Source organism: Alligator sinensis, unplaced genomic scaffold (assembly GCF_000455745.1).
Source record: "Alligator sinensis unplaced genomic scaffold, ASM45574v1 scaffold1277_1, whole genome shotgun sequence".
Classification (NCBI taxonomy): Eukaryota; Metazoa; Chordata; order Crocodylia; family Alligatoridae; genus Alligator; species Alligator sinensis.
The window spans coordinates 1,485,336-1,494,091 of NW_005842341.1; positions in this window are offsets into that span (position 1 = coordinate 1,485,336).

The window sequence follows — 8,756 nt, forward strand, 5'->3', positions numbered from 1 at the left end:
GGCGCTTAGACTCCATTCTTCTCTTTGACATTTCCTATGCGGGGGAGGCTTCTCACTCAGGTTGCTGGCTTCTGTGGATCCCGTTCTTAGTCAGGTGTGAAAGATGCATTCTTAGGTGTCTAAACTTTTCCCATGTATTGTCTGTGGGCCCTGGGCACCTGTCAGGGGATACTGAATTCCACTGTATGGCAAGTCACTTGAGAATAAGCTGTTGTAATATGCAAGGGTCATATCCACAGAAAGATTTAGGTGTCCAGGTACCGCATGACTACTCCACATTTTAGATCATCCGAATCCTTGCTCAACTGCTGCTTAACCTCAAATGTACCTAAAGTCATAAGTGAAATCCTCAGGCTCCTGTATATATCTGTATAAAGACCATATATGTGTCTAAGGTTTCCTGAGTAAAATTTCCCAGGAGCTTGCAGTGTTACTTCTGAGTATGCCCAAAGCCATCAAGTTTTGACTGTACTGAATGGTGGGTGCCAAGCTCATGCTTAAACCCCTAGATGTTTTTCTTTTTGCTTCACCTACTGAGCTGATGGGCACGTTCAGGTCATGTCAAACCTATCAATTTGGCTCCTGTACAAAATGGGGCTGCTGCTCCCTTCTTTCCAGTGATCTGATGACTTGAACATTCACCTAGGATGTGAAACTTGGGTTCAATTCCTGCCTATGTCAGGGAGCAGAGGAGATTGGGCAGTGCACCTCCCACCTCCCAGGTGAATACTCTAGCCACTAGGCTCTAGTGTATTCTAAAGGTAAGCTCACCAACCCTCCTGTTGAAGCTGTTCCACTTTGCATGGAATAATTCAATGTCTATTGGGCCAGAGCAAATATGACAGTGAGCATATGGTTAAGGCACTTGGGTGGTTGTGGGGGAACTCATTTACTAACACAGGAACTAGAACCCACATCACTGCTTTCTGCTGGTGAGGGCCCCAACCAGTAGGCAATGGATTGCTACTCTCTGTCTGACCCAGTTCATATTTCAGTGGGATTATGAGACTATCCCATAGTTTGAAGGTTAGGCCACTCATCTGGGAAGTGGGAAGAGCAGGTCCAAATGCTCTCAGGTACAGAAGCAAACTGAACTCAGGTCTCCCAGTTAACATGTGCATGTGCCAGCTACTGGAGAAGAGTGGGCACATGAGTATCACCCCCTTGCTTTGTGAGGAAGGGCTTGTTAAACATAAGCAGCTAGCCCCAGGACAGGTTTAGGGATGTGAAGCCTAATTGAAGACTGGCCCTTTTATGCACTCCTTTCTTAGCATTTCGCATTGCCTCGCTTAGGTGGCTTCTTGCTTAATGGAGCTGGTTTTTGGGGCTCACTCTTGGGTGCTTAATTCTCCATCAGGCACTAACCAGTGGGCTATAGATTCTGCTAGGTCACCAGGCTCAAGTGTCTTTGCAGTGTCTTCAGGTACTTAGGCATTTATCTGTCACTTTTGGCACCCAAGAGAACTGATGTTGCTCTGTGACTAATGAGCTACTTGGAGCCCTAGCCCAAGCCATATACCCCAGAAAACTTCCCCACCATGCTTTATGTAAGGCTTAGTCCCTTAAAACAGCCAGAAATGCAGAGAGAGTTGTGCCCTTCACTTGGGAGACCTCCATCTGCAAGTAATTGAATTTGCATATCTCATACTGCCTCCAAAAGGACAGAGTAAGTCAAATTACTTACAAAGGTCTCCGGTATTTCTGGGCAACAGTGTGTTGTTAGCTATCAGAGTTCCCCAGCTTTATGAATATTTGTTTCTCAATTGCCATTTGTTTAATACTACCTGATAGAGAGTACCGTCAGAAAGCAGTCTCCCCTGAAATACCCACTTAACCCTAGCTCAGTTCCTACTGGGCAGTTACTCCCCTCACAAAGATTGTCACTACTGTGGGCCCTCCATTAGCACCCAGCAGAGACACTAAGACTTGAATGGCCAAAGAGACTAAATGAGTATTCTTTCCTAATCAGGACTGAAACACACACTGGCAGGGTACTTGGGAAGAGTTTGCAGCACCAAAATTTGCACAGCAAATAAAGAGAGCATATAGATTGTCCAGGGCTGTAAACCATTTCTCATATTTGCTCTGAACATGAGATTTCACCACCAGGCCCCATGTTTTTCATGTTCACATTCTTTAGCTATGGAGCCATGTCTTCTGCCCTTAAGAAAGGGGAAAATTCTCCTCTCTGAGCTGCAGTGTAGATCTACTAGCCTTCATGTGGATCTTGATTCATGGAGCACATAGGAAAATGCAACAAAACCCAGCACATGAAATAACATTCCACAATCTTGGGACACACACACACACACACACCCCCCTCCCCCTGCATGTGAACCATAAAGGAGCATTTACCAGATTCCATGAGACCTTGCCAAGGCAGGAGCTATAACTTGCAAATCCCGAAATCAGTAAAAAAAAGCAAATCCTGAAATCAGTAAAAAAAAGTGTTAGTCATTTAAAGAACCCAGAGTAGAGCTGTATTGTGACAACTATTTAAGAACATATTATTTTTCAGTTAGGCTGAGATAAGGAAACAGACAGACAATCAGTTTTCCTTTGGAATACATAGGGAAAAATAAAAATATCTTTGCATTCAGTGATAACATGCTTTGTCTTATAGTCAAAAGTGCCTGTTTATCTGTTTCTTTAATTTTCAGGTGGACTCAAGATGGCGCTGATGCTCTCTGATTGCTGTGTCTCCACTGGACTTGATATTTGTGAATGAAAGTCCAGAGCTGATTTAACTGAATCTCTCCTCCCTCATGTATTGTTTCAAAAGACCATGAGTATGTATTTTTGCAAGCTGCTGTTTTTATTTTCTCTAGGTTACTGCTTCCATTGAAATCAACTGAGTTCAATGGACACAAAAAAATCATTACTGGCTTTGGGCCTGCAAATTGAGTTACCACAATTTGAAACCTGCATTAACAATTGCATCCTGAAGGGGAAAAGATGTCCAAAGTCAATACAAATACTTCCTATGTGCTCTGTAAATAAGATAGACACATATTTAATTGTTAATTAATTCCTTCAGTTGGAAGTTTGGTGCCCAGTTGCATTATCCAAGGTAGCCACTTGAGGTGCTGCATCTTTAACACAGTAGATAGCCAGGCCCTGGAGTTATTTTTAGACTGATAACTGCACAACAATGTAGAACTGAGGGCTCAAGAGAAACTTTAGGAACTGAGCTTTTTATGTCTCAGGGCCTTGGCTTTGGAATTCTGCTAAACTTAGTGTTTTCCTATGAATGCTCAGCATAACTGATGCTCTTAGAATACTTGCATCGCATTTAGAATAACCTGCAGGTCCTGACTTCCAAATACTTTCAACAAATGAGGAGGAACATTAGTGGAAAACTGAAATATTTACAAAGCGCCCACCATCATGTGACGTAGCATCTGCAGGAAAAGCATGTGATGCTGCAGCTACACTGCTGTAGCAACATACTTCCCCATTATAGAACGTTGCTACGGCAGTGTGGTGCCTAAAAATAACCGTGCTCAGTGTGCACGGTGCAGTATGGGCTGTTACTGTGCCTTCTTTTAGTATTTCCAAAAGGAAGTACTGAATGATGGCACAGTAACAACAGTGTGCCATGGCACTTTCTGTACTCATGGCACAGGAAGAGCCATGAGCAAACCTCCCAACCCAACAGATACAGCGGCTTGTGTAGATGTGCCTACTGAGTAGTGACTTCTTAAACATAAGGGCAAATTTACACATGCACACACACAGATACTGAGAATCCCTCCTCATATACAATGTTTTTGAAAATGAGGGCACATCTACACGTGCAAATGCTTCAGGGTGGGTTTAGTCTAGACTAATTTACTATAGAGTAAACCCATCCTGGGCAGGCACCTACACGTGTGGGGAAGCAGGAGCAGATTTGCTGCTCATGGCAGCAATCTTCTCCTGCCCTCACTGGCCCTGCACCAGTCCCCTGCAGCAAGCAGGGGGAGCTCAGGGGCTCCCCATGGGTGCTAGCCCAAGGGCTGGCAGGGGACATGGGGGCAGGAGACAGCTGGTGGGGGCTTGGACATTGCTCCCTGCTCCTGGGAGCTGCCTGCTGCCAGGGCAGGCTCTGCCACTGGAGCCGGGGTGGGGACAATGTCTCCCTGCCCTGGCAGCAGGGTGCTCCTAGCCACCACTCCACAATTGTGGGTCCAGGGATGGGAGATTCTTATCTCCCAGCCTTGGGTCGCAGTTGTGGGGCTCAGGCTGGGAGATACTTATCTACAAGTCCTGGTCCTATGAGGTGGGGGGAGCTGGGAGATAAGATGATGATGCTTACTGCGCAGTAATTAGCTCAAATCTTGACTAAAGCATCTTGTGTAGACACGCTGTGTGTGTATATATTCTGCCTTCAGAGGAAAGGCCTTAATGGTAGACTGGTAGCATGAAAGTCAGCTAACATGGATTCTAGCTTAGCCATTCACTTGCTGTGTAACTTTGAGCAACTTGCTTGTCTTCTGATACCTCAGTTTCCCCATCTGTAAAAGGGGAATAATAATAATAGCATTTTACAGAGGGAATTGTGAGGTAAATTTATCACATTTCTGAGCCTTGGGCAGCAAGTACTTAGACCAGACCAGAATTTGGCTTGAAGACAGAAGATCCTTCTGTACTTATTATTTTAGTGACAATATAGCTCCCCTACTGAATAAGTGAAGACTGGGAAGTGTGGAGCTTTTGCTTCTCAAGCATCATGGAATATGCACCTGGGATGGTGGAGTAGTACTCCTTAGCAGCTCCAGCTTTTTGCCCTCTCTCCCCTACCAGATATGAAAGATGCACTCCATTTATACTCTTGCTCTTATTTATACAGGTTTGAAGGCCACCTTTCCTGCACAAAACCTGACTGGAGGAGGAGAAGAACGGTCGAGAGGTTGAGGCATTTGCTTATTATTTGCAAGATCTGGGATTAAATCCTTTCTCTGCTGCAGGCTTCCTGTGTGGCTTTGGGTAAGTCAGGTAACTTCTCTGTCCCTCACTTTTTCCAGCTATAAAATGAGAGGCTACACTTCACTGCCTCACAAAGGCCCTGAACTACACTCATTAGCAATGTGCCAGGAGGGCATGGGGGGGCACATGTCCCCCCAGATTTCTGCACCAATGGCGGGGCGAGGGGCTGCAGCCTGGCCAGACCCAACACCTGGAAGTGGTGGCAGTGGTAGTGGTGGTGGCTGCACAGAGTTGTACAACCCCTCAATGTAGTGGCAGCATGGAGTTGTACCCCTCCACTATAGCAATTATGCGTCACCTATGGATATACTGACTCACAAGGGTGTTGTAAGGTGCTCAGACACAATGGTAACTGGTAACTTAGATAAAATCTTGGCCTTTGCATGAGAGACGATATGGGGGGCATCTACACATGCAATTTACTGTGGATTTGACTAATTAGCTGCACAGTAGAGCATCATGGTCTATATATCCAGTACTATTAGGCTGGAATAAACTAATTAACTCCACTGTAGCATAGTACTGCCTGACACATGTATTATCCTATGGTGGAGTTATTTACTCCACTGCAATACATGTGTAGATGGTGACTGGATCATGAGGGTGCACAAGCGTGGGGACTGCTGCCAGTGTGGGGACTGCCTGCCAAGCTCCTGCATGCCAAGAGCCCCTCGTACCCCAGCCAGACCCTCCACAGAATGGGGCAGAGAAGCTCCAGGCTGGTAGGCTGACCCCCCCCCCGGGCCCTCTGCCAGCTAGGGCTGCACCACTCCCACTCAACATGCTGGGGTCCCAGGCACACATCTAAACATTGCACCCAGGAGCAAAAAACTGGGATGAACTGCACTGGAGCCTATTCAGGCATACTAATTGCACATGCAGATGTGCCCACAGTAGCTAAGGAACAATAGAATTCATTCCTACAGCTAGAAGTAGGCTGTAGGGTCATTTCTAGTCTTGAGCAATCCCTTTGCAGTTATGATGTGTATGAGTATGTTTTACATAGCTATTGAGGCTGCTACTAACAGATAAGCCCCATTTTTGCTTCTCACACGCCACACATAAATAAATGTGGCTAGGATGCTCTAAAGGTAGCCCTTGCCTCTGCTCTTGTGATCTCAAAAGGCAGAGCTCTCAAAAGCCACAGTGGGTAGATGAGGAATTCCTGGGTTGTTCTCCCTGCCTTTGTTCTGGGTCTGATGTGTGCAAGGCAGGCACGAGTGGGTGGGGCTTATTTTTCAGTGGCAGACTAGATGACCAATACAAAGGCAATCTTACCACACCATTGGAAAGACTGTGCCATCTGACCACAGGACTTAAACATAATCTAAACTATGCCATTTAAAGAAAATTGCCTAACTTAGGGTGTAGACAAATGTGCAGCTCCCTGCTGTAACTCATGGTGCTCCACAAAAAGTGCCATGAGTTACAGCAAGCCTCCCAACCCGACAGATATTCACTATTCGGTTGGGGGGTGGGGATCAAACTCCACTTTGGAGCTAATCTAGCAGGGAGAGGCTGCATGTCTGCAGCCCCTCTCTCCTAGCCTCTCCTCCCCCCCACCCCGAGCTCCTGTGCTGTGTTCAGGACAGGAGGGGGAGAAGGCAGGGGAAGGAGCTCGGGTCTGGGGTGAGCCAGCCATGCTTGGGTGTGGTGGGGGGCGTGTGGATTGGAGTCCCCCCCACAAAGTGTGGGATTCCAATCTACCTGCCCCCCACATTTCAGGTGCAAGCTGGGCAAACCTCAGACCAGAGCTCCCCACCTTGCCTTTTCCCCTTTCCAGCCTCAAGACAGAACTGGGGGTGGGGCTGGGTGGATGCAGCCCAGCCCTGCTCACATGCAGAGACAAACAAAAGTTAATGAAGGTGCTCTGTTTTGGAGCGCCTTCATCTGAACTGTCATTAAATGAGGGTTAATTTGTCACCCGATTGGGCATTTTTAAAGTGTTCTTCAGCACTTCTGTGTGGGCATGGCTATAGAGTGCTCTCATGGGGGTGATCACACAACAAATATCACTTCTGTCAGCACCTTTAGATTGATTTTGCCTTGGGCTTTTTGAATGTTTGTACCTAGCCAGGATGAAAAGCCTTCCAAAGGCAGCTTGCAGCTGGGTGAATTTTGCTGTAGAGGAATCTAAATACTGCCCTCAGAATGAGCCATTAATCCCCTTTCTACACATAAATGCCAAGAGGCCATTTAATCAGCACCCCAATCTCTGACTGTAGCCAGTACTGGAGTAAAACTTTGTCCCCCTGGCAAGTAGCCAGGTGGAAATCACCACTCTACATAAGATTTTGGCAACTAAACAAAAGAGGACACATTTTTCTTAAAAACCTGCTGAATGCTGGCAGGCACAGCATATGGGAACTCACTGGAAAGAAACCCTCAAGGTACAAGAAACAGTATAGGGCAGATGCTTCCTACACCTTCTGGCTGTGATAAACCTGAGGAGAAACTGTTCCTTCCATGGGACTCTGGAGTGAGATCACTGGAATTCCAGTTCAGGGCCTAGGCACATCCTGCACATTTTTCTTCAGGTATTTTCTGACCCACCACTAAGAACTGTGACCCCCACCATGATGTAGGTTTTATCACTAGCACTTAATCTTGGGGAGGAAAAGGGAGGCCTTCTCAGCCAGAACACAGCTGAACACAATAATGTTATATGTAAGAATAAGCAGGCTTGATTCTCCACTTTGTTATTCTATTTTATACCTGCATAACTTCTAAAGGCAATGAGTTCTAGCAGTGTAAATACAACTGGAGTGCTGGAGAGAAAGGCCAGCTCCAATGTTAGGACTCATTTGATAGGCACCTGCATGGGGCAAAATACTGGCTCTAAATATGTACTGGTGATGTTTGCACACGTTCTCATCCTCCCTGGGCTTGGAAGGCATATTTATTTATTTATTTACTTTAAAAGGTCTTTTCAGGTCACTTTAGAAACCCGGCCAAAGATTAAATATTAACCTTTACAACTTGAAAAAACCTGCCAGGGTGATATCTTAATACCGTGTATTGTTAAATTGCCACCCATTTAATAATCATCTTTTTAGCCAGATCAGCACTGCTAAAAAGTTACTGTACTAGAGGTAATGATACCTTTATCTGACATTATAACATACTGAAGGCAAAGTGCGTGCCTGGCGTACTTAGTGGTTCACAGAAAAATAACATCTTTTTTTGAAGATAAATCTCTGCAATTTTTAGAACCTGGCTCTCATGCTGATCTAAATTAGCTCAGTTTCATAGTTTTCATAGACATTAGGGCTAGAAGGGACCTCGGAAGATCGAGTCCAGCCCCCCGCCTGAAGGGCAGGAAGTCAGCTGGGGTCATAGGATCCCAGCAATGAAAGCATCCAAGACCTTGGGGGCTCGGACAGTAAAGAAATTCTTCCTTATGTCCAGCCTGGAACAGTCTTGCAGTAGTTTATAACCATTGGTCCTCATCATCCCTTGGGGCACTCTGGTGAACAATCGTTCCCCCAGATACTGGTGGTCACCTCTGATAAACTTATAGGTGGCCATCAGATCACCCCTGAGCCTGCGCTTTTCCAGGCTAAACAGCCCCATAGCTCTCAGCCTGTGAGGTCTGTTTTCCTGACCTCTTCTCTGGACTCTCTCAAGCTTCTCCACATCCTTTTTGAACTGTGGGGCCCAAAACTGGACACAGTACTCCAGCTGCAGCCTCACCAAGGCTGAGTACAAGGGGAGAATGATGTCCCGAGATTTGCTTGAGAAGCATCTATGGATGCAAGCCAGCGTTTTGGTCGCTTTACTAGCCGTAG